Source organism: Mobula hypostoma, chromosome 3 (genome assembly GCF_963921235.1).
Source record: "Mobula hypostoma chromosome 3, sMobHyp1.1, whole genome shotgun sequence".
NCBI classification, from domain to species: Eukaryota; Metazoa; Chordata; class Chondrichthyes; order Myliobatiformes; family Myliobatidae; genus Mobula; species Mobula hypostoma.
This window is the reverse complement of record NC_086099.1, coordinates 51,795,088-51,821,320: the sequence shown is the minus strand read 5'-3', so window position 1 is coordinate 51,821,320 and position 26,233 is coordinate 51,795,088. Positions and strand designations below refer to the sequence as shown.

Below are 26,233 nucleotides of genomic sequence, written 5' to 3'. Positions count from 1 at the left end.
CTGCGGATGATCACAATATAAATTTGACATGTCTAGAGTGGTAAGGTAATGCAGACCCAGATATTCTTTGGAAATGCTTTCATTCCGCTAATATTGCTTTGTTGGGGCTGCAGAGTAAATACACATATAAATAGAATTACTGTGGCGCTTCTGGTATGTGATACAAAGAAAGAACAACACTGAAGAAATTTGCAAATTTAAATTTGGCACTCAGCTGCAAAGATAGAAAAGTTGAAAGTCTAGCTGCTTTAATTTTTTTATTCATGGTATTGTTAAAATTAATTCACACCATTAACTGCTAAGTGGTGAAACAGCCAAATGGGAAAAATGATAATGTACATTTGATTCTCAGTTACTAAAATCTGAGTGAATTTATCAAATATTTGAAATAGTGATATTTGTTCCCTCAGTTAGCAATAAAATCCAATTTACTTTTCTGCCAGGAATTTCATTACCATTTTCAGTTCTTATTGGAAGGGACTTAAGGCAGTCAAATAGGAAGTACAATACATCCCTTAATGGTAGATTTCTCACCATCCAACACTGACAGATTTCTCAGAAACAAATGGAGGAACTCAACAGGTTGAGCAGCATCTGCAGGAGAACAGAAAGCTTGCTGGCCTAGAAATATGACTGAGTTAATTTGATTTTGCGTAACATGATGGAAAGTCGATCTTACTTAACTCTTGGCTAACCCTTGGTTAATGCCTCCCAAGGCAGACAAATGCATCCAATTGCACAACTTAGTATACTTTAATCAAAGTGTTGTACTAGAATCCGAGTCAGCTCTGTCCCATTCCTATCTTCAATCCATCAGATCACACTGTCTCCCAGATAATCTCCTGTAATCCCCAGAAAACTTTGTTAAGAAGACAGAGGGTATCATCAAGAATTCCCACCATCTGGATCACTCCTTCTTCTCACTGCTACTATCAGGCAAGAGGTATAAAAGTCCAAAGTTCCACACCACTAGGTTCAGGAATAATTTCCTACAAGCATCAAGTTCTTGAACCAACCTGCATAACTCTAACCCTACCTCAGTATTAGACCCCTCTTGCACTACCATGGACTTGAAGTTTTATGCACAAACAACTTGCTTTGCAAAGTCCTTTTCTTCTTCACTATGTTGTATAACTAAGGTATCATTTATGTTCTGTGTGTTGTTGTCTGAATCTATGTGTCTGTGATGCTACTGCAAATAAGTTTTTCATTGCACCTCTTTTTGCTGCACTTGTGCACATGACAATAAACTCAACTTGACTTATTCTTAAGTAGCAAACCTATTGATTTCTGAAGCTAAAACCTTCTTCCACCACTTTCTACCCCATTCGTCATCACCCATTCCCACCATCACCCCAGGACTTTAATCTCTGAAACACTGAGGACCCTGATTCCCACCCCTCTGGCTACTTATCTGATCACTGCTCCTGTCATGGTCCGGTCCATGAAGTCCGCATTCTGGTTCATGGTCTGGTCTGTGGACTCTGGACTCCAGGTCTTCCGACTGTCCCTTGTTTCAGTTGGACTTAATCATAGGCACCTGATGCTCATCTTGGGGCTGGGAATAAAGTGGCCCTGGGGTTGAGTGTGGTTGCTGGTTTGTCTTGTCAGTATCCCATCCTTGCCTCTGTAGGGTAAGTCAGTCTGTCTTTGCCATTACCCTGAGGCTGGACTGTTCCCTTCCCTTCCCATTCCGTCTGGAGCCTTGCCCTGCAACCTTGTCAAGTTCAACCACTGGAGCAAGACCGGAGCCTTGCCGTGTCAAAATAAGAAACTGTCTGTTGTCAAGTTGAAACTGTCTCTGTGTCCATGCCTTCACTAAGTAGGTCCAGCCGTTTGCCACTACCTAGTGTTGGGAACCGTCTCGTCATGTTCAGCATTCTGCGAAGAGACCCGGCCCCAAGTCCTGTTCCCAAGAAGGGGTCCTGGCTCTGTGTTTCGTGTCCCTGTGTTCCTGTTTCTCAAGTCCAAGGCTCTGTGCTCCTGTGCTCTAGACCAAGGCTCTGTGTTCCTGTCCTCTCCCAGACCAAGGCTCTGTGTTCTGTGTTCCTGTCGTCCCAAGTCCAAGGTTCCGAGGTTCCTGTCACACCAAGTCCAAGGCTCGGCTGTTCCTGAGTATCAAGTCAAGGCTTTGTGTACACGTCCTGTCCATGTGCCTCGTCCTGTGCTGGAGTTCCTTTGTCTTGCCCAGTAGTCTCTCGTTCTGTCCTGTAGCCTCGCCTAGTCCTGTCTCCCAAGACTACATCATGTCTTCACCGAGTTCTAGAGTCCAAGCCCGAGTCAAGACCCAGGTTCTGGGTCTTTGTCCAGTCTCTGGCTCAGAGTCCGAACCCAAGCCGTGAGGTACCCAAGCCATGTCCAGTCCTGTAGCCATGTCATGTCCTCGCCTAGTTCCAGGGTCTGAGCCCAAGTCAAGACCCAGGTTCTGGGTTCTTGTCCAGTCTCCGGCTCAGAGTTCAAGCCCAATATCCTAGTTTCCTGTTCCTTGTCCTGGTCCCACTTGCCTAGCCAATGTCCTAGCCCAAGTCTGTGTTCTTGTCCCAGCTCCTAGTCTGCATCCAGTCATGTCCCTAACTCTCGTCTCAAGTTCTGTCCTGTTCCTAGTACTTCAGTATCTGTGTCTTGCATTTGGGTCTGTTTTCAGTGCATCCCCCTTATGACAGCCCCTTACACAAGGCCAGTGTTCTTCTCTCTGTTCCCCTTCACATTGCCTGCTCTCATTTATAATTCTCCTAGTAACCTAATTCTAGGTTTAGAATGATGAGTGCCTGCACCTGTCTGAGCCCTAAGGGACAGTGGTGGTAAATGTCCAAATGTGTAGATGTAGTGCCTTCTCAGAAGGCAGCAACAAACCTGGAAATATCTGGGTGCATGCGGCAGTCATCTTCTCATAAGTCTTCCTGAAAATGGAATATAAATTTCAAGTCTTGGTTTATAATGCAGTTAAAAATACTGAAAAGAACTGTCGATCAATTTTTTCTTTGTAGTCATAATGCCATATAGATAATAGTAAATCAGCAACCTAGTTTACAAACCACTTAATTTGTAGCTGTTTTGTTATTGGCATTAATAGGCTGTGGACCAATACCAATTTCGCACTGATTGTGCTGAAAAGTACAGCAAATTTTACAAGCAGAAAACTCCAAATACATTCTTGTGTTTGCTTCCTTTATTCTAGATAGATGCAGAAAAATTAAAAAAAACATGGGAATTGTGTTGGAAATGCTTTGGGCCCCTATAAACTTTAACAGGAAATATATCAGCTTACTATTAGTAAATCTTAAGTGAGTTGGCAGAAATTCCTCCTAGATTCATACCACCTTTGTGTCACTTTGTCAATTCTCCCATTGCCCACCAGTCAAAATGATCCAAAGGTGCAGACTTTTCACTAAACATAATGCAAGGTATCATCTCCCTGCTTTGGGAAAGGAATAGTTTTGTATTTCACACAAAGTGATCAACACACAGAAACAACGGTGGCAGATTAAACTCCCACAGTCTGCAGTACACTGCACTGTGGTGCATTTGATGAACTCAGCAAACATGCCAGGGAGCAGACTGAAGCGTCAGCTCGTAATGAACTTGAAACAAGGTCATAGATTTAACCTGAACAGTGTTAATTGCCAGTAGGTTAATACGCCTGCAATATATGTCACGTTCAGATCTTTGCACATTGACCCAATGATATTCTGCAATGAATTATAAAGATGTGATGTGATATTTTTGAAATATCAAAAATATGTGCTCTGATGAGAAGATGGCCAGATTCCAGAAACACAACCACAAACTGGTGGTCTTACAGATTCTCAGAAGTGCTGCTGAGGATGTGAATATATGGAGAGATCGTTCAGCTCCCTTTCACTGCCTCAAGCACTGAGTAACCACTTTCACAACTGAACCGAAAAGGAGCTGGGTGCTCTCAGCATTGAGTGTTCTTCACAGTAACTGCTGCATTCTGCATAGGTCACCAGTTTGTAAAGATTGATTCTTTTTTGATTCTTTTTTTCCCCTGAACAGAATGCAGACTGAATAAAATTTGAACACAGTTACCATGGTTCTGAAGCAATCACTGCATCACCTTTCATATTTGGATGACAACAGATCACTTTAGCTATACTGTCAATCAAATCAGAATAATTCACAAGGCTGACTTCTGAAAAAACAACAGTTTGTCTTTGTTTTCCACAAGCCTGTGACACAGTTTTTTTTTGCGACTGAAAAATCATTACTCATTTCTGTGAACATTGAATCTCACAAGCTGCATGGATGGAGTTGAAACTGGACCCTTGTCTTTCTGTTTTACTGGCTCCTTTACCTTTACTTTTCAGAGAAACTGTCAGTTTGGTTGGTTAGTGAACTACAGATAGAATAGAGTTTATATATTTAGGAGAGGGCAACCAAAACTGTGGTTCGATTTCTCCTTTGCATTAGACATAGTTCGAATACATTCTTCAGGATAGAAGCAGGGGAATAAGACATAGGAGCAAAATTAGGACATTCAGCCTATTGATTTGGTTCTGCAATTCCATCATGGCTGATCCAAGATCCCACTCAGCCCCACACACCTTCTTTCTCGCCATATCCTTTGATGCCCTGACTGATCAGAAAACTATCAACTTCCACCTTAAGTATAACCATGGGCTTGGCCCCCACCACAGTCTGTGGCAGAGCATTCCACAGACACACTGCTCTTTGACTTTTAAAACAAATTCTCCTTACCTTTGTTCTAAAAGGTGGCCCCTCAGTTTTGAGGCTGTGCCCTCTGGTTCTGTATGCCGCCACCATAGGAAACATCCGCTCGACATCCACCCTAGCTTGGTGAATGATGCATTTTGGACTGCAGTTTGTGTATCCCCCCACGAGCTGGTAATATTGCAGAGAATTTGTTGGGAAAGCAAGAGATTCTGCAGGTGCTGGAAATCTAGAGCAACACACATAAGATGCTATGGGAACTCAGCTGTTCAAGCAGCAGCTATGGAAATGAAGAACGTCTCACTCCGAGACTTATTCAGGAATGGAAGGGAAGGGGAAAGATGCCAGAATAAAAAGATGGGGAGAGGATGATAATTGAAGGTGATAAGTGAAGCCAGGTGGGTGGGAAAGTTAAAGAGCTGGAAAAGAAGTAATCTGATAGGAGAGGAGAGTGGATTATAGGAGAAAGGGGAAAAAAGAGGGGGACCAGGGTCAGGAGACAGCCAGGTGAGGAAAAGAGATAGGGGCTAGAGTGGGAATAGAAGAATGAGGAAAGGGGAGATTAAAAAAAATTCCCAAAGGAGAAATTGATGTTCATGCCACCAAATTGGAGGCTACCTAGAGGGATTATGAGGTGTTGCTCCTCCACGCTGAGAGTGGCCTCATTATGGCAAATGAGGAAGCCATGGACTGACATGTTGGAACAGGAATGGGGATAAGAATCAAAATGGATGGCCACTGGGAATTTCCATTTTTAGCAGATGGAGCAGAGTTGTTCAAAAAAAGCAGTCCCCCAGTTTATGTCGGATCTCACTAAAGTAGAGAAGGCCGCATTAGGAGCACTGGATACGACAGACGACCCCAGCAGATTTGCATATGAAGTGTTCCCTCACCTGGATGGATTATTTTGTGCACTGAATGGAGGTGAGGGAGGAGATGAATTCTGTCACTTGATGTAGGTCAAGATGGCGCCTGAATACCATGCTCTTTCGGTTGACATCCTCTGGATAGACCATGAAATCATATATATTACACTTCTTTTTTCATCTTAGATGTGATTCTGGCAATGTTGGAGCATGTAATTTGTTGTTTGGAGATCATTTGGGTGTTCCAGAATTCTGCAGTCGAAACATTGAGGCAAATGCGGAAGGTAATTGTTCTACTACTGGAGAGAGGAGAGCCTGAAGCTGCACCCGGAGAATGTTACCCAGGTCTTCTACATTTTGGGTATGAACTTGGACTAATTAATTTTCTCAGTCTTATAGTTTTTTTATATTCTGTATATTCCACCCGATCTTTCTCCTCTCTTTTTGTGCAGGAGGAGGGATTTGGGAGTCAATGTGTCTGTTCCATTTTGGTTGTTTTTTTGTATGGGGTGGGAGGCATTTGGGGGTTGATATTCCTGCTCTGCTTTTGATCATTTTTTGTTGGGGGAGGGGGATTTGGAGGTTGATGATTATGCTGCCTTCCTTTTTCTTTCTTGGTTTCATGGCTACCCAGAGTAGAAGAAATTCAGAATTGTATACTCTGAAAATACATGAACCTTTGAACTTGCAGAGATTTTTGCCAGGAGAGAGATCAGTGTGGAGGGATGAAAGAACAAGGGAGTCATGGCGGGAGCAATCCCTACGGATAATGGAAAGTAGGAGGGAGGAAAAGATGGGTTTGGTGGTAGGATTCCATTGAAGATGGTGGAAGTTGTGGAGAGTGATATGTTGGATGCAAGAGGCTGATGGAAGTGGTAGGAGAGGACAAGAGGAACTCTATCCCTGTTAAGATGGCAGGACAGTGGGGTGAGTACAGATGTCCGAGAGACGGTAGAGATGCGGTTGAGGGCAGCATCAATGGTGGTAAATTTGTTGGAATACGTAAGAGAGAAAAAAGGTTAAGGCACAAACAATAAAATTACTTCCACTCCATCTCTGAACTGTGCCTTAACAATGCCAGAGTGCCTCATTTACCTTAATATGGCACCTTTTGGGGTCACAGGTCAGCTCAATGCTCCTTATGAAGGGTTTTGAACCTTGTCATCGTGCTTCTGATGCAAGAGCTGCTGTATCCAGTAGATGCAGAGCAAGTTCCCAAAAATAGGAAATTGATATTAGCCTGCATCTTTGTTATTGTTGATTTCATTTGAGAGTCATTATTAGATAGGAGAGCAGGGGTAATTTCCTGTTTCTTGAAATGTGCTAAGGGACCAGTTACTATACTGTATCTGAGAGAACAAATGGAGGTTCTGGTGCAATGTCTCATCTGACACGTTTCAACATTTCCTTAGCGTAGAGGCATAAATTGTTGTGACTAACTAAAACTGGACCACACAGAAGCTGTAATTTGGAAATATTGAATTCTTTATTCACACACAGACCTCCAGGACATCTCACTCTCCTGACATGAGGTTTTATAGTTCTTCAACACAAAGATAACAATAAATGATTTACAGAAATTACTATAATCACATAATTAACTTTAATATTTTGAATATAGTTCAAAGTTCAAAATTCAAAGTGAATTTTCTATCAAAGTACATATACATTGTTACGTACCCCGTAACTGGGTTGCCAAACCAGCAGAAATGGATCACTCAGTTGGAGTCTGGAGTACTAGAACTAAGAAAGTTTTATTAAAGAAACAAGCAACACAGTAATCGAAAGGATAATAAATGCAACAATTCAACAATGATAACCACACATGTGCACAGAATTAAGATAACAGCATCAATCAAGCTCTATCGTTGTCTAGGGGTAAATGACCAATTTCAAAATGACTCAAAGTTCAGTCCAGTTTGTAGTTCAGTTCGCAGTAATCGTTGCCATGGCGATGGACAAGGTGGGGGAAGAGAGACAGAATAGGAACAACTGATCATTCAGAACACTGCTTCACTCACAGACCAGCGGGATGGCTCACAGACCAGCGAGATGGCTCACAAACAGCTTTTGGGCAGGTCCTTGGTGATGTCACCTGAGGTCACCGACTGTGACCCCTCCTCCAGATGCGGTCGATCCTCTGCAGTGAACCCGGCACCCAGGCAAGGGCGGACACACACCGGGTTCCCGCTGATCGTACCTTTCCACCCTTGTCGTTGTCCGGTACTTCTCACCCACTCGTGAGAAGCGCACCGCTTCCAGGGTCTCGTTACCTCGGGTGGCGTGTGTGTCTGTCTTAGCGAACCTGTCCCTTTTTATCCCCCTGCTGGGGTATCGCCTGTCCATCACTTCAAACAGTTCAGGGTTCAAAGGGGGGAGCCGCTCCAGACAGCTCTCCCTCCCACATCCCTTCATTACACATCTCCAGACGCTGCTCCATTGTTCCTTATCTCTCCTTCCCCTGAGGGCAGGTGGCAGACCAATTGCTGATGCCACTGATGCTAGCCCAGGCCAGCAAACATCTTAATTTTATGTGTATTCTCGTAACAACATTACCATATGCAAACCTGAGATTTGTTTCCTTGAAGCATATTCAGTAAATCGAAGAACCATAATAGAATCAGTAAAAAAAAACGTAACCAACGAGGCAGAAAAAATAAACTATGTGCAAAAGACAACAAATTGGGCATATACAAAAGGCAGAAATAATAGTACCAAGCAATAAATATGAAGAACATGAGATGAATAGTCCTTCAAAGTGAGTCCATAAGACCATAAAATATAACAGCAGGATCAGGCCATCTGGCCCAATCATGGCTGATGCTTTTTTTCTCCTCCTCATCCCAGTTCCCGGCCTTCTCCCCATAACCTTTAATGCCGTGTCCAGTCAAGAACCTATCAAAAGTCCATAGGGTGTGGGAATAGATCAGTGATAGGGCAAGTGGAGCTGAATGAAGTTATCCCCACCGGTTCAAGAGCCCGATGGTTGAGGGTAATAATTATTCCTGGATCTGATGGTGTGAGTCCTGAGGCTTCAGTACCTTATCCCTAATGGTGGCCGTGAGAAGAGAGTATGACTTGGGTGGTGGAGGTCCTTGATTGTGTATGCTGCTTTCCTGTCGCAACACTCCAAGTAGATGTGCTCAATGGAGAGGTAGGTTTTTACCTGTGATGGACTAGGCCATATCCATTCCTTATTGTCGGATTTTCTATTCAAGGACATTGGTGTTTCCATACCAGGTTGTGATGCCACTGGGCAATACACTGTCTGCCACACATCTACAGAAGCTTGTCAAAATAGTAGATGTCATGCCAAATCTTTGCAAACTTCTAAGGAAGCAGAGGCACTGCTGTGCTTTCTTCATAATTGTACTTACATGCTGGGCCCAAGACAGGTCCTCTGAAATGATAACGCTGAGGAATTTCTTGGTGTTCACCTGGCGGAGAAACTCACCTGGTTCCTCAAAACCAGATCCACAGCAAAGAAAGCCCAGCAGCATCTCTACTTTCTGCGAAGGCTGAGAAAAGTCCATCTCCCCACCACCCCCTCCATCCTCACCACATTCTATAGAGGTTGTATTGAGAGCATCCTGAGCAACTGCATCACTGCCTGGTTCGGAAATTGCACCATCTCGGATCACAAGACCCTGCAGCGGATAGTGAGGTCAGCTGAGAAGATCATCAGGGTCTCTCTTCCCGCCATCACAGACATTTACACCACATGCTGCATCTACAAAGCAAACAGCATTATGAAGGACCCCAGACACCCCTCATACAAACTCTTCTCCCTCCTGTCATCTGGCAAAAGGCACCAAAGCATTCGGGCTCTCACGACCAGACTGTGTAACAGTTTCTCCTCCCAAGCCATCAGACTCCTCAATACCCAGAGCCTGGACTGACACCAACCTACTGCCCTCTACTGTGCTTATTGTCTTGTTTATTATTTATTGTAACGCCTGCCCTGTTTTGTGCATTTTATGCAGTCCTGGGTAGGCCTGTAGTCTGGTGTAGTTTTGTGTTGTTTTACGTAGTTCAGTGTAGTTTTTGTATTGTTCATGTAGCACCATGGTCCTGAGAAACGTTGTCTCGTTTTTACTGTGTACTGTACCAGCAGTTATGGTCAAAATAACAATAAAAAGTGACTTGACAAAGTTACTGACCCACTTCACCTTTGATCCTACTGTTATGTTTTGTAGCTTCAAAGCATTAAAAAATCTAATTGCAAGAAAAAGTTGGGAGCCCAGGAGAATATGTCTTAGTTCATCTTTACTTTAAGTGAGGAGCATATGTATAACATGGTGGCTTAATGAAATAGTAACACACACAAAATGCTGGAGGAACTCAGCAGGCCAGGCAACATCTATGAAAAAGATTAAACCATCAATGTTTCAGGCCAAATCTTTCAGGAGAAAGGTAAAGAGCTGGAGAAGTGGGTGTCTAATAGGAGAGGACAGAAGCTCATGAAAGATATGGAAGAGCACCAGAGGGTGGTGATGGGCAGGTAAGGAGATAAGATGAGAGAAGAAAATGGGAATGTGGGATGTCCATCCTCCAGAAAAAGAGGGATTGCCCAGTGGCCACCCATTTCAATTCTACTTCCAATTTCCATTCCGATATGTGAGTCCAAGGCCTCTTCTACTGCCACAATGTGGCCACAATCAGGTTGGAGGAGCAACACCTTATATTCTGTTTGAGTAGTCCAACCCTGATGCCAGGAACATTGATTTCTCGAACTTCCGGTAATTGCCCCCACCCTTCTTCTTCAACTCCTGTGTATGATGCAAAGCGTTTCCAGGGCTGTCTTGAGTAGAGCATCATGAAGTTTCAGCATCCCCTGGTTGAAGAATTTCCTCCCCACCTTTGTTTTGAAAAGTCAGCCCTCTTTAATAATTCTGACTCCAAGATGGATCCTGAGCCATTGACATTCCTGTCATGGATTGACTTTCCATTGGCAGCAGAGGGGGTGGCTGCAGTTCCTTAACCCTGGAGAAGCAAAACAACTTGACCTTCCTTTCCAAAGGTTAATTTTGTTATCAAAGTGTACAACTCTGAAATCGTTCAATTCTCCGAGTAGCCATGAAACCAAGGAAGAACAGGAATGTGGCACGATCATCAATCCCTAACTCCCTCCTTCCGCACCAAGTAAAACAAAATGTATTAGGCACATTGACCCCCAAATCCCCCTCCCCGCACATAAAAAAACAAGAAGATTGGGCAAAACAAACACAGATTACAAGAACTATAAAACTGAAAAAAAGAGTCTGTAACTCCAAGTCCACATCCGAAACATAGAAAAATCTGGACAACACTCTCCAGGTTTGGCGACAGGCTCTCCCCTCTCTGGTACTGAACAGCCAATCAAAAGGCAAGCAACCGGACCTCACCCTCTGCATTCACTTCAATGCTTCAACCTCCCTCCTCGCTTTTATCAGCAAACAATGGAAGCGCTAATTGGGAAAATGGAGCTCTTGCACTTCATCCTGCAGCCTGCCACTATGAGGTTCGTGCCCGCTGCTTCTGCCTCCCGGAATCAGAATCCTCTCAGAGACTGCAGAGCGCTGGAATACCCAAACGTTCTCCAAACTTCTGCACTCACCTTGATGTTTCAATCACCCTTGTCGCTTTAATCGGAGAACAATGGAAGCTATGATCACCGAAATGGGGTCAAACAGCGGCTCAAGGGCCATCCTGCAGCCTTCTCACCACGAGGCTCTGCCACGCTGCCGCTGGCACCCGGAATCCTCTCAGAGACTGCAGAGTGCTGAAGCACCCAAACAATCAAACCAGCAAAACACCGGCTCCAGCAGTTCCAGAATCACAGTCAAGAAGATATATAACTTTTAACCATATTATAACTTCCAATACAACATTGTCCCCCACAGAACTTACTGAACCAATATCTGTTTATAACGTGATACAGCTTGGCACTGGTGTATTGGCCCTAGTGCCCTTCCCTTGGACAACGTCGGTGGTGTGGAGAGGAGGACTTGCAGCATGGGCAATTGTCGGTCTTCCATACAACCTTGCCCAGGCCTGCGCTCTGGAAACCTTCCAAGGAGCAAATCCATGGTCTCACAGGTCTAACGGATGTCTATATATTATAACCTGAGCAAACTTGCCTGTACCTGCATCCTGAATAAATTTCAACTTCAAACAACATTAGAAGTCTGATATGCAAGTTCCTCAAGCAGATTTACAACTAACAATTACAGAAAACAATGGAAGTGAGGATGTAGCTCTGCTCTGTACAACAAATCATAGGTCATTTCCAAACTGCTTTAATTTTTCTTTCATTTCAGAAGCTCCATGAAAATATTAAAGCAGATCTTGCTCTGACTTTCACGTTGACACTTGACTTTCTCCAGATACATGGATGATATTCAAGAGCAGTCATTTCCAGTGTATTTTTACACCAGCCATATTTTCTTTAAACTGGTATAAAGGTAGGTAAGAGATATACAATATTTAATACGTTACTAGGTGCAGAGAACCTCTGTCCTATTGTCAATTTGCACATCCACTATAAGGGTAAAGCTTCTGGTTTTACTTCCATGCTAACACTGATAATTTATGGAAATGCTTATAAGAAAAGAACACTATATATATGCAACACACATCAAAGTTGCTGGTGAACGCAGCAGGCCAGGCAGCATCTCTAGGAAGAGGTACAGTCAACGTTTCGGGCCGACACCCTCTGTCAGGACTAACTGAAGGAAGAGCTAGTAAGAGATTTCAAAGTGGGAGGGGGAGGGGGAGATCCAAAATGATAGAAGACAAGAGGGGGAGGGATGGAGCCAAGAGCTGGAAAGGTGACTGGCAAAAGGGATATGAGAGGATCATGGGACAGTAGGCCCATGGATAAGGAAAAGGGAGGGGGGGGGGAAACCCAGAGGGACAGAGGGAGAAAAAGGAGAGAGAGAGAGAAAGAATGTGTGTATATAAATAAATAATGGATGGGTACGTGGGGGAGGTGGGGCATTAGCGGAAGTTAGAGAAGTCAATGTTCATACCATCAGGTTGGAGGCTACCCAAACGGAATATAAGGTGTTGTTCCTCCAACCTGAGTGTGGCTTCATCTTTACAATTTCCAGCTTTGATGTGTGTTGCTTGAATTTCCAGCATCTGCAGAATTCCCCGCGTGAACACTATATATATATATAGTTTAAAATGGTAACCATTACCATTCCATCACCACACATCTCAATCAGAGATCTTCTTCATGGCACACACATAACATAATCTGAAAACTGTAACTTCGCAACTCATTAACACAATTCCCTATAACGCCTCGTCTGCCAGAAAAATGACATTGATGTAATTAGAGAGAACAGACAACACAGTTTTACAGTTTATACTGATCTGTTAAGAGAACATGCCATATCTTCATAAATTTCGTGATACTAGAAAAGTGACATTTGGTTTTCAATATCGATCTGTCATTTCCTGTAAATTTAATTGCATTGCTTTCCATTGTGAGCATTACAGTGCTTTGAACTCTGTTTTAAAACTTCCGGAAAATAACAACATCCTCCATATACTCACCGTGATAGCTCTGAGAAGCATTATGGGATATCTTTGCGGGAATTACAGTCTTTTGAAATTGAAATTAGTTTGAATTTATTTCAGTTTCAGAGGGTATGGAGTTAACAACAGTAATGATTTGTTGGATAAGGAAATGAAAGTATGATTATGAGAGATATTACATTTATGTATAATTGCCAAAGTGAAACAAAGAAACAGGAATGTGCCAAATCTGTTTTTAATACTTTGGTTTGTGAAGTATAATATCAGTACATGCTATGCACAATTTAAAAAAATAATTTAGCCCACAGTTCCACTGCGCTGTGGTTCATTGATGATAAATGTTTACAGTGATAAATAAATACCCAGTTCAGGCTACTCTGCATTGTGAGGCTAACCGCTCAATTATTTTGCCTAGCCAGCAGCTGGAGAGGCAGCAACTATTTTTCAGCTTTGGGAATGAGATAGAATTTAGTGTGCTGAGGTTTACCATACACTAATGTAGCTCTTTGTTATTTCAAAGAAAACAGTGAACAAATGATTGCTAAAGTAGGAAAGGGATACTTTATCTACGCACAAATCTATCCAGTATTCCACTGCAAACGTTGAAATTTATTTTTACTGCATTTACTTGTTTTCCAAAGAGCAAGTATTAACTTTCTGTGCATGAAGACTCCTCCATTGTTATTGTGTTAGCAAACCCTGCAAACAGACAAAGCAAACACTTAAGCTGATTGACAAGGTCATTGCAATCTTTCTCTCCTGCTCACAGTGGGCTCCACCACTTAACTCTTTCAAACCAAAATTCAATCACATCACAATGTGGGTAACTGACATCAACTCCTCTTTGCCAAGGTCTGAATGGTTTAAAGGGATCACATGTAAATTCCATCTGATTGGATGGCATAGAATTATGAGATCAGAAAGATCTATATATCATGGATATAGGCCCTTCCGTCAACTGAGATTGGACAACCCCATTTACATCGACCTTATTTCAATCTATTTTTTTTATTCTTCTCTCACTCAACTTACCACACATCCAAGAAGGGGTATAGTATACTTGTCTTCATTGATGGGGGCATTGAGTATAAGAATTGGGAATTCATGCGGCAGCTATATGAGGCTTTAGTTCCGCCTCACTTGGAGTATGGTGTACCATCCTAGTCGCCATATTACCGGAAGGATGTGTTGGCTTTGGACGGCATACAGAAGAGGTTTACCAGGATGGTGTTTGGATTAGAGGGCATGTGCTCTAATGAGAGAGTGGACAAACTTGAGATGATTGTTCTGGAGTGTCAGAGTCCAAGGGGAGACCTGATAAGTGTTTAGAAAATTCTGAAATCTGTAATAGAAACATAGAAACATAGAAAACCTAAAGCACAATACAGGCCCTTTTGCCACAATGCTGTGCCAAACACGTACATACTTTAGAAATTACCTAGGGTTACCCATAGCCCTCTACTTTTTTAAGCTTCATGTACCTATCCAGGAGTCTCTTAAAAGACTCTATTGTATCCTCCTCCACCATAGTCGCCAGCAGCCCATTCCATGCGCTCACCACTCTCTGCGTAGAAACTTACCCCTGACATCCCCCTGTATCTACTTCCAAGCATCTTAAAACTGTGCCCTCTGTGTGAGCCATGAGATAAATAGGGAAGGCAGTCAGAATCTATTTCCCAGAATAAAAATGTCAAATTTTAGAGGATATTTATTTAAGGAAAGTTTATAAGTGATGTGTTGGGCAAGTTTTCTTTTAAAAATAGAGAAATGGGCTGCCAGGGGTACTGGTGGAAGTGGATATGATAGTGACATTTTGGAATCTTTTAGGTAAGCACACAAATATGCAGCAATTGGAGGGATAAGGATCATGTGTAGACAGAAGAGACTTAATTAGCATTGTGTTTGGCATAGACATTGTGGGCTGAAGGGCTTGTCCTGTGCTGTAATGCTTGATGATCGAATGTACTGGCCTCCCTGATAACATTGAGGGAGTGCAGCAAATGTTCACTGGACTGCTTTTGGGGATGGTTGTTGTGTCGTATGGGAAGAGATTGGAGGAATGTGCCTGTATTCTCTGGAGTTAGGAGTAATGTAAAGTGATCTCTTAGAAACTTGTGGGATTCTCACATGACACTACGATGTGGATGCAGGGAAGCTGTTTCCCCTGACTAAGAAATATGGATCCAACAGTCAAAGACTTGGAATGGAAGAGACCATTAAGGACTGAGATGAGAGGTTTCTTCACTTCAAGGGCCATGAATCTTTGCAGTTCTCGACCTGGGAGATCTGTGAAGGCTCCTTACTTAATTTCATTTAAAACTGGGTCATAGATAGCTTCAACACAGAAACAGCCACTTCAGTCCATCTGGTCCTTGCCAAACTGTTATTCTGCCTAGTCCCATTGACATGTGCTCGGACCATAGTCCTCCACACCCCTCCATCCATGCCATCGAGAGACATCAATAGATTTAGGAGATTATGGGAAGTTTGGGGATAGTTTAGGAAATTTGGAGTGAGGTAAATAATCAGCTATTATTTTGATAGGTAACGAAGACTGGAAGGGTAAATGGCTTACTCTTTCTCCTTGTTGCTTTCCTCCGAAGTCTCTTGCAGGGCTAATAGAGGAGATAGAAAGTCATTTAGAATAGATGAGCAAAATGACCAGGGAAAGGAATAATAAGTAGCTGCTGTTTAGTTGGCACCTTTAGTGACATGGCACTCTGTGGAGGATCACCTGTGGAGTCAGGATATCTTGCAGCTTTCCCTGCCATGGTCAGGCAGCCTGGAAATCATGTTGACATGAATGAATTGCGTTGATTTATGAAAGCAGATATGAATCCCCATGGCTATAGGTCCTGACGGTTTCTTGGTTAATGTACCACTGAATCCCCGAGGCTGCCTGGAAGGATCTAGATCTGTAAACAATGATGCCTGTCAGTTTAATTGTCACAGATAAAGTGGTTCTGTGAAGTGAACTGATTCCACATGTCTCAGTGCTGCAGCTGGCAGGGGCGCCGGAAGGCAGCTTCGGAGAATCTCAGCGATCAGATGTGCAACTCCTCAAAGATCTGCCCACAGAGCCAGGGTGGGTCATGTTGGGTGGGCATATGTCCTCTACCATTTTCCTGATTCTGATCTCAAAACGCTGTGTTGCTGTACATCCGTGGTGATGGCACTAAGTATCATTTTCATGGGCAAAGTCACTCCGTGCCCGTTGTTGTCCGACAGTGGACTTCTAGGTAAATAGTTCAAATGCCATAACATTAAAAAAAATGAGAGAAGAAAGAAAAATTATAAAGAAAAGAGCTAACATTGAATAAAAATGTTTAAAGTTTTAAAAATTCTTTCAAATCCAGTGAGCAGTAATTGATAAAAAAAAAGTAGTAAATGCTGGAAAAAATCTCAGCAGTTGGTCTTTAACTACTGCTTGATGAAATGGCGACATGTGGTTTTTCAGAGATTTGGAGGGATACAATTTTGTAAATGGGTTCTGATGGAACATATTGTTATTGATCAAATGATCGAAGAAATCAACTTCCAGTGTAACAAGCAGTGAGATGTGCTGAGCCAGAAATTTCCTTCATCTTTTTCAGCACAGGAATGCTGTGTGCTGAAGGTAACCAGATAATTCAGGACTGAGGTGGATGTAAATTCAGATTTCCAGTGTTAATGTCTGTTTCTCTTTCTGACTCATGGAGCAATTGCATAAAATTGATGTCGGGTGATTAGGAATCTGTTAGATGAAATGAAAAACCAAGATTCCATACCACTGAGCTAATATTCTTATGAGGATTTGTCTCATAAATGTCTGCAGTGAAGTTGCACATAAAAACAAGACAAAATAATTTGTGGAATGTCACAGGTTACCAAGCACTTCAGACTTCATCAGGCAATTTAACCCACATTTGTCCAATTACTTTTTCAGTGCAGCAGGAAAACTCAGATACTGGTTGACATTTGTAAGGCTTTGCTAGTTTTATTCATCCCCATGTTACATTGCTACATTATTCCAGTTCAATTCAGGCAGAATCTGATACACTGATAGTGAATCACCCTTAAATGCAGGTGAATTTTAAAACAAGTTTAGTTATATAAATACAATTATAAGGACTGCCGCAGACCCCATTAGATGGGGTTTAGAAATTCTGTGCCACAAAAATGCACCTTGAAGGACATACTGACATTACTTACAAGCTTTAAATGTTTGTATACTAAAAGCAAATGTGTCAACTCATAACTAGGTTAGCAAAACAGGTTCTATGATACTTAATTACGCCACTTACTGGAGTTTTGCACATTTTACATTTGAATTAGCAAGGCATCATTAATATGGATGTTAACTGCTTGGGAACTGTAAGAAAATAGTATTAAGTGTATTTTCTCTGGTTGACAAGTTTCTGTCCAGTTATACTAACGTTTGCCCATTGTGCAAATATCAACATTTGCAACATCATGTTTCTGTCAATTTTGTCAAAGAAAGAAGAAAATAGGGCCCCGTTACCAGCAGGAACTCTTTCATCCTTATTATTTGTGAAATTGCATAGCCCTGTAGGATACTTCCATTGTGTGGTATGTATATGATAAAAGCAATATCTCGTTTTTTGGCCCAGTAAGCTCCCACAATCAGCAAGGAGACTATGACAAGATAAGTTTCTCTTGCTGACGTAGATTGGGGAATAAATATTGAAATGACAATACAAGGCACACAGTTACTCTTCTTTGAAGTAGTGCTGAGAGATCTTTTAACATCCACCCGAAAGATTTATCTTCGTCTAATCTGAAAAATCACACCTCAGACTGAATAGTATTCTCTCAGTACTGCATTGGAGTGACAAACTTCATCTGTACTGATTCATTTGGAGTGACTCACAACATTCTGATTTAGGATGCTAACCAGGAGCAGACAAAAAATAGGTTAAGCAACCAGACACTAACATCCAACATGAAACTATATCACAGAAAAAGAAATCTATTGTAATTGGGATTTTTAAAAATTCTATAAATAAGTTATGAATGTCCTATATGCATAGTGTATTTCTGTTTGAAGCAGCATAAAAATGATTGAGTCATAGAAGGCTCAGCTATTTCAGTCCAGTAAAACTGACATCTAGCAATTTTGATAATTTGACTTTGTAAAGTTGTGGTATTCCTTTGAACCACTTAAAATATTCAATGTTCTTGATATTCATGCTTTAAATTAGTGGTTACGCCAAACACAACCACATACTGTTCTAAATCAATAGTGTAAAATATGAAATGTAAGGCAAGTTTAATGCAGTGAGACTGACATTTTCAAGATGTTATATTGTCTGACTGAACTAAATCAGTGTGAATTCAAATGCCATTGATCAAGAACAGCATGCTGTGATGCTATTTTAAAGGATACCATTACCACAGAAGGGAGAACTGTTGATACCACTTTTCTTCTTGCAAGGTGCCTACTAGAAAAGCTTATAAATTCTTTCTTTCTTGATATAAGAAATCCTTATTTTACACGATGCCTGTGGGGATTCAGGTCAGAAGATTCACTGGAGCATTAACCATGGCGGTGACCGGTGAGAACCTGCATTGACCTACATATACCTTTTCTCTTCAAACTGCTGGTGTAAAATATCAAAGTACTAACAAAGAGGTTGTGTCATTCTCTGATCAACCTGTCATGTTGAGACATCAAGATCAAGGTCTGTGGTGGATCTCTGAAACCATAAATGCAGTATCTTCGCGGGTGCCAGTGACTATGTTTTCTACTATCCAAGTTTTCCTATTTTAATCCTTGCATTAAAATCATTCTCCAACTGACAACCAAGGAAGGCATTTTCCTCTCTATTGTAAAATCTGTTCCAGGGAACTCAGCACAAATATCTCGGATAATACAGCTGGTCCCACAGTTAGGTTCAGTCCTAACCTCTGCTGCTATTGGCGCAGAGTTTGTGTGCTCCTCCTGTGGCCATGGGGGTTTTCACCAACATCCCAAAGGCATGCAGGTTGGTGCATTAATTGGCCCATTTAAGTTGCCCCCAGTGTAATGCGGGTGATCAAATTTATTGAAAAATGGCAAGAATTTATGGGGAAAATTATTGGGCAGCTGAGATTACTTTGTGAGCTGAAATAGATTCAGTGGGTTGGATGAATATGTCATAAAGAAATATGAGCAAATCCATTTCAGATGAAAGAGTAGAGCTGCAGAGCCTTGTCTTTTGAATGAACTGTCAGCTCTGAGAAATATGTAAAAATCCATTTAATTACTGGTGAAGCTCTTTCTAAAGTCCTGCGCCCAATACTTATTTTAAGTTACTTACTATAAATACAAAATAAGTTACCTAGTCAGTATATTAACCATGTTTGATTTCCTGAGTGCAAATTAATTGTTCCATATCCAACATGCATGCAAAACAGCTAAGGAATATGTTGTAATCCTACAAGTAACAGTTCAGATTAAATCCTTGCAGCCAGCCATAATCCAGTTCTGAACAGTGGTGAATAATTAAGCAGTAACTGAGGAGAGGAAGCTCCAACCAGCATCCCTACCCTCAACTGTACTGAAGCCCAATAAACATAAAATAAGGCATCTGCAGCCTTATTAGGCCTGAATAGTTGATGGGATGATTCACTTTAGCTGAGATCATCATCCCAGAAGTCATCTTAAGCTAACTTGGGCCATTCCACATGAAGTGAAAAGGTAATTAAGAACATTGCATACAGTAAAGTCTATGAGACTAGAAAATCTCCTGGCTGGAGTACCCAAGACCTGTGCTTTTGCCAAGATGTTCCAGTGCAGTTGGAACAAATGCACTTATCTGAAAACACAGGGAAATTGTCCAGCTATGTCTTGTCCAAGATAAATAAGACAAATCCAGTCCAATTAATTACTGCTCTATCAACCAGCAGTCATCATTGTTATTGAATATCATTCCCTGCCCTATTGGAGAGGGATCCAGTTGTACTTTGAGGAAAGGGGACATGGCTGACTCCAAAGGTTCTGTCTAAAGATAGTGCTTGTCCATCCACCACAATGGTTTAAGTCAGAGGAAGTCAGCCTGGATGCTGAGAGCCAGTGGAGCAAACATCCTGGCTGTGGTATCAGAGTGTCTCAAAAGTTTTGTGTTTGTTCCTGTAATGGGACTACATGGCTTTCATATGGGATATGGAAGATGTGCCCATTCATTGAATGGACTAACAGAAGTAGATTGGTAATGACGATGCCATTGGTTAGGAGCTGACTTTGCAACTCCAGCCCTGACCTAGCAAAACACAAAGGGACTAGTGCTATCCAATTAACTGCCCAGATATCATTAACTAGCTATCAAACTTCACATATAACAACTTTAAATGGCTCTGATCTGCTTTTGCTTGCTGTATGATAACAAAAACAATGACCTAGAACACCCACATAAATTTCTTCTTTGGTGGTCCCTTAGAATTCAGGATGACTTGTTTCCACTCCAGTCCGTGAGTTATGGTGACTGATGAGGTCAATGTGCATCCTACAGACGATGCAACAGGTGGGCAGGAGGTGATTGACGGAACAAGTGTCGGGGGAGCTTTGAAAATGGTGCACTCAATTCATCATGCATGCTTGTCTTTTCTGCATCCTTGACACAGGGTTCGCAGTGTCACTCTGAATCCTCTTTCTCTATTTTGCCATGATTCCTATAAATCAATAGGGATGTTTTTACTCTTTGAAGGAGGCTTGAGCTAGGAACACAGTCCTTGAACTTGGAATAGAGTATGTGATTTAGGAGTCTGGTATTGGACATGAAAACTATGTGGTCAGCCCAACAGTGTGACTCGGACTCATTGCTGAGGTCATGCAACAGGACCCCAGACAGAGCGTTGACATTTCACTTCTCCTACCAGTGTGTTTGCACAGTTTTGCAAAGGTTGCTTTGAGGTGCTGAGAATGGTATGGAGAAGCATAACTGTTTATTGATCATCAAATAAGCAGGCTGAAGACAGAATCGGAGGCATTCTTCAAAGTGTTCTGTCTATTGGGTGTGGACTGTTTTTTTTGTTCTCAATAGGTTCTTCCCTGTCTCTCAATTCTTGGCTCTTAACAGTTTGAGCCTTTGGGTCTTTGGAACAAAGATGGTTTTGGAAGCACTGAAGAGCCCGAGGAATTCAGAGTTATTAGAGATTTTATCAACTTTTTGAATCCAGTTTTCTGCTGGACCTCAATGTTTATATGCCTGGAGAGTTGTTCCATTTCCCTTGAGGCATGGTGGAGTTTCCCATCCAAGAATATCTTGAGCTTGCAGTTAATTAACTCCTAGATCTTACAGTCGCTCTCATTGAACTCGTCCTTCTTTCCCTTTTGGTAGAAGAGCAGAGAGTCTCATGCCAGGTGCTAACTATAATGAAACTTGGGGCACTTTAGGCACTTGAGGGTTGTGAGTTATCTGAGAAGTGATTTTTGGTAAGGCTTTTATGTCAGTAGTACTGATTTTCTTTTGGTTTTATGGCAGGTCAATGGAGATAACAGAGTGGATTACACAGTGGGTGCAAGTGATGTGGGCATCATTGTGATCTACTCTGAAGATGATGTAATCTAACAAGTGCCAGTGCCTGGATTTGCAATTTTACCATGAAGACTGGCGATGTCCTTTAGAATGAAACAGGGTGTTTGTTGGATCATGACACAACAGTGGTCCAGGCATTTTGTCAGGAATGAGACTCTGCAAGAGTTAGCTTTCCCTATTGTCTCCTTTCTGATCACATTTTGTCAGAGGCTGATTCTCTTCTGACACTCACATTGAAGTTGCTCAGTTTATCTCTCATTGTTCTTGAGGTTGGAGTAAAATATTTTAGAACTGAATAAATACACTGATGTCACATTCTGTGTTAGAGTGAGCTGAAATGTCATGCGATGCCCACATATTCCATGAGGGGATCCATTGAAACAGCCAACCAGTTCATTCCTGGTAGCAAGACCACAGCAAAACTGTGGTGCCCAATTAGATTTACACCTCCAGAGGAGGTTGTACCCATAACCTTGTTTCTTGAGCTAACCATCTTCTGCCCTTCTTCATTCATGGTGATGGTATTGATCCCACAGCAAACTATGCAATCTTCATTCCTGATAAACCTGCATAAATTGTGTTGGATATATGAACAGAGAAGTGCCTGGGTATCCTGTAAAGAGAAACTCACCAAATGGCAAGTGGAAAGTCTTTCCCAGTGTTCAAAATACAAGTCAAGCATGGCTGGCTGAGTTCAATTCCAACTGCACTTTGGTAGCTCAATATCATCCATTGAAGTAGGTTTATACTGTCACAAGTGCGGAGCGCGGGTGGACCCAAATGCAGGACACAAACTCGTTAACAAAAATAGAGTTATTAATAGTTACTAGGAAAGCAGAGAAGCAAGGATTGCACAGAGAGACATCAAGGAGTGAATGAAGTGGAAGTGGGAGTATATGTGGCTGGAGTTGGGCTCTCTCCCTGGACTTAGATTGGGACTAAGGGCCTGGGCTTAGCCTAGGACTCGGGACCTGGACTTGGACTTGGGCTTGGGCTTGGCCTGGGAACTTGGAATTCAGGACCCAAACTCGGACTTGGGCTTGGCCTGGGAACTCGGGACCTGGAGCCTGGACTTGGAACTCGGAACATTGGAGCCTGGACTTGGAACTCGAAACATTGGAGCCTGGACTTGGAACTCGGAACATCGGAACACAGAGCCAGGAATCTTCCTTGGATACAGGACACAGAGCCGGGACTCTTCCTCGGATACAGGACACAGACACAGAACATGAAGAGACAGTTCCTCACTCAGGGTAGTGGCAAACGGCCGGACCTACCCAGCAGAGGTGAAGACACGAAGAGACAAAACCAAACAACGATGGACAGTTCTTTATCTTGGCATGAAGTGGCTTCAAATAGCAGCAAGCTCTTGACTCAGTCCCGGAACTACAGACAGTGGCTCTTGACTCACTCCGGCAGGTTAACTTGACAGACCCGCTCTGGCGAGGTAGCATAGCAGGCGCGGTAACTTGACGGGCTTGCTCCTGTAAGGAGAGGTGACTTACTGGCACTCGCCTCAGAGAGGAGACTTGACTTGCTCCAGTGATGTCACTTGGCTTGCACTGGCTTCGGTGACGTGAGGTGATGTCCGGTGACAATCTAGCACCGAGAAGCTGTAAGCCGGACACTAATTACTGCTGGTTCAGCTGCGAATCAAGTGCCTTTAATTACAGAGCCCAAGAAACATGGGAAAACAATGAATTAAAGGAAAACAAGGTGTTAACGGTCCTGATCGTGACATCAAGGAAAGTTAAAGGGAACCAGGGAACAACTGATCAGGACAGTGCCATGCACAGATTTAAGAGGATCTTTATCAGCTAGGTAAGTGGCCTGAGGATTGGCAAATAGTTTCAACATAGATACTGCATTATGGGAAGTCACAACAGGAGAGGACTTTCAGCTGGAGTGCTCCCTGAGGACTGTTGTAGAACAGAGGGACCTACAAGAGCAAGTGTAGAGTTCCCTGCACAAGTAGTCAGAGTGGCCAAGAAGCCATATGGCATGCTGGCCTTCATCACTCAGGACAATGAATATAGGAACTAGGAAGATGTTGGTGAATCCACACCTGGAGTACTGTGTGCAGTTTTCATTTCTCTGTTATAGGAAAGATTTCAAAGGAGATATACAAGATTGTTGGCAGGATTTAGAAACACAGAAACCTAGAAAAACCTACAGCCCACAAAGCTGTGCCGAACATGTCCTTACTTTAGAAATTACCTAGGGTTACCCATACCCCTCTATTTTTCTAAACTCCATGTACCTATCCAGGAGTTTCTTAAAAGACCCTATTGTATCCGCCTCCACCACCGTCGCCGGCAGCCCATTCCACGCACTCACCACTCTCTGTGTAAAAATCTTACCCCTGACATCTCTTCTGTAGCTACTTCCAAGCACCTTAAAACTGTGCCCTCTCATATTAGCCATTTCAGCTCTGGGAAAAAAAACCTCTGACTATCCACACGATCAATGCCTCTCATCATCTTATACACCTCCATCAGGTCACCTCTCATCCTCCACCGCGTCAAGGAGAAAAGGTCAAATTCACTCACAAACGAGAGTGTAGCGATTTTAGAGAGGGGAAAATTTTAGAAAGGACCTGAAGGGGCAACCTTTTCATTGTATATGGAACAAGCTGCCTGAGGAAATTGTTGAAGCAGTTATAGCAACAACATTTAAAAGATACTTGGATAGGAAAGGTTTAGAGGGCTAGGAGCCAAATGAGATCAATCTAGACGAGCTTCTTTGTCAGCATGGATAAGATGAGCTGAAGGGCACATTTCCATTCCATATTGCTATGTGATTCAATGATGAATCAACCTGTTTGACTGTTTCATTCTCCATCCCCCTGAAATACTCACTCCATTTAATACCGATAGTATGCAACTGCAATGAAAAGCACCAAAGCAACTCTATTGGGCTTTTTCAGTAGCACTTTCCTCAGCTGTGAACTTTACCACAGAAGGATCAGGAGAGGTACGTTTGATTGCCAACACCTGCAAATTTCCTTCTACACGAAACACTACCCTGACTTGAAAATAAATAATATTTCCTTTATTGTTGCAGGACTAAATTCCTGGATTTCCTTCACTAACAGAAGTGTGGGAGCACCCTAGCCACCAAAGGCTCCAACAGTTCACCACCAGTATTCAAAGGAAAGTGAGGGATGGACAATAAATTATTGCACTGCTAGCAGTGCCTACAAACAGCAAATGGATTAACAAAAGAATGTTTTCAGTTTTCCCCATTTTCATGCTGGCTATCTCCTGAATACGCTTGTTTTTTTTTCTCTCTCCTGTACAAGTATTATTAGCAAGATGCAACAGAAAAGTAGGCACAGGAACATTGGAACAATTGCTTGGATTGGTGCTGCCTAAAAATCCACAGCTGCTCTCTGCATTAATCCATTGTAGAATAACAAGCAATTCGTAAGACTAACATAAATCAATGCTTCATTAATGTAACTTTCTTCCTCCCTTTTGGTAGACTTTAACTAAACTTTCAATGGCAGTAAAATCACAATCTCTCTAACTCTGTATGTGGTTTGGCCATCTGATTCTGGGCTTCTGTGTCTCAGAAAGCACCTAATATAACAAGGCTGCAAAACCTATTATTAAAAAACTAACTAAAACTGACAGACAGTCCAGGAATTTGTATCAAATGCTTTTTATTATTCTCTTCCATCTATTTCAAGATAGCATACTATAACTAATCTCCTTTCAAATGCAGAAATATTTTCAAATTGCAGCATTCCATTCCATCAGAAACAAAGAAAATTACTTATTCATCATGCTGTAGCACATTCTTGATCTAAGTACACAGGAAAGAACATATGTATATTTTTTGACTTAGTTATAAAAGCAAATGGCTTTAATAAAACAATTGCAAAGGAAAGATAATTTATAATTAATGTATGCTGGATAGTTTGAATTTGTGTGCATTACCATTATAGCAACAATTATAAAATGGTATTCCCTCCATTTTAAAACAGCTATATTGTTTAATCATTGTCTGTGAATGTTGGAACTAAATCCACAATACAAAATTCTTACCTAGAACTTCAGAACAGCAGATACTTCCTTTTCTCAGTCCTTTGATCCTAATCCAAAATGCAGGCTTTTAAAATCTAATCATTATTCATTATGATTTGACTAAGCTAGTTGTGCTCTCTTCTATTTCATAGATATTTTTGACATTTCTTATTTAGCCTCATAAAAATTAAAAGGGTGAATTAATGGTAAGAAATGCAGAGTTAATATTTGACAGTGAAACCGACTACTTACTTTAAAAATTCTGCACAGCATTTAAGAGATCTGGTTGCACATTTTGCCTCATTCTAAGTATTTACTAATTAAACACCACTGCCGCTATGCATGGAAAGAACATTGCTGAATTTGTTTTGGCACAGATTTAACTACACTGGAATGCATTTCCATGGCAGCAGTTTCAAAAATATTTGCATCTACTGTATACAGGCAAAAAGTCATCACCTTCAAATTTTCTTCAAATGTTGCCAGCAGGTTTAAAGCTCTTTGCTCTCTTGGAGATTAAACATCCTTGAAGATCCCATAACCACTGCTAAAATTTAAGAAAAATATATAGATATATTATTGTGGAGCTTGAAGTAGTTATTCAAAG

The 26,233-nt window shown here is 41.9% G+C and overlaps 1 long non-coding RNA gene across 1 annotated transcript; it reads right to left on the bottom strand.

Annotated features, from left to right (window-relative positions):
- Positions 1-8,217: 8,217 nt before the first annotated feature.
- On the bottom strand, positions 8,218-25,904 carry LOC134343411 (uncharacterized). The gene is made up of 3 exons (XR_010017222.1): positions 25,879-25,904; positions 25,648-25,694; positions 8,218-9,288 (listed from the first exon to the last, which is right to left on the bottom strand). It is a non-coding gene; the product is annotated as an uncharacterized LOC134343411 (long non-coding RNA).
- Between the last annotated feature and the right edge of the window lie 329 nt (positions 25,905-26,233).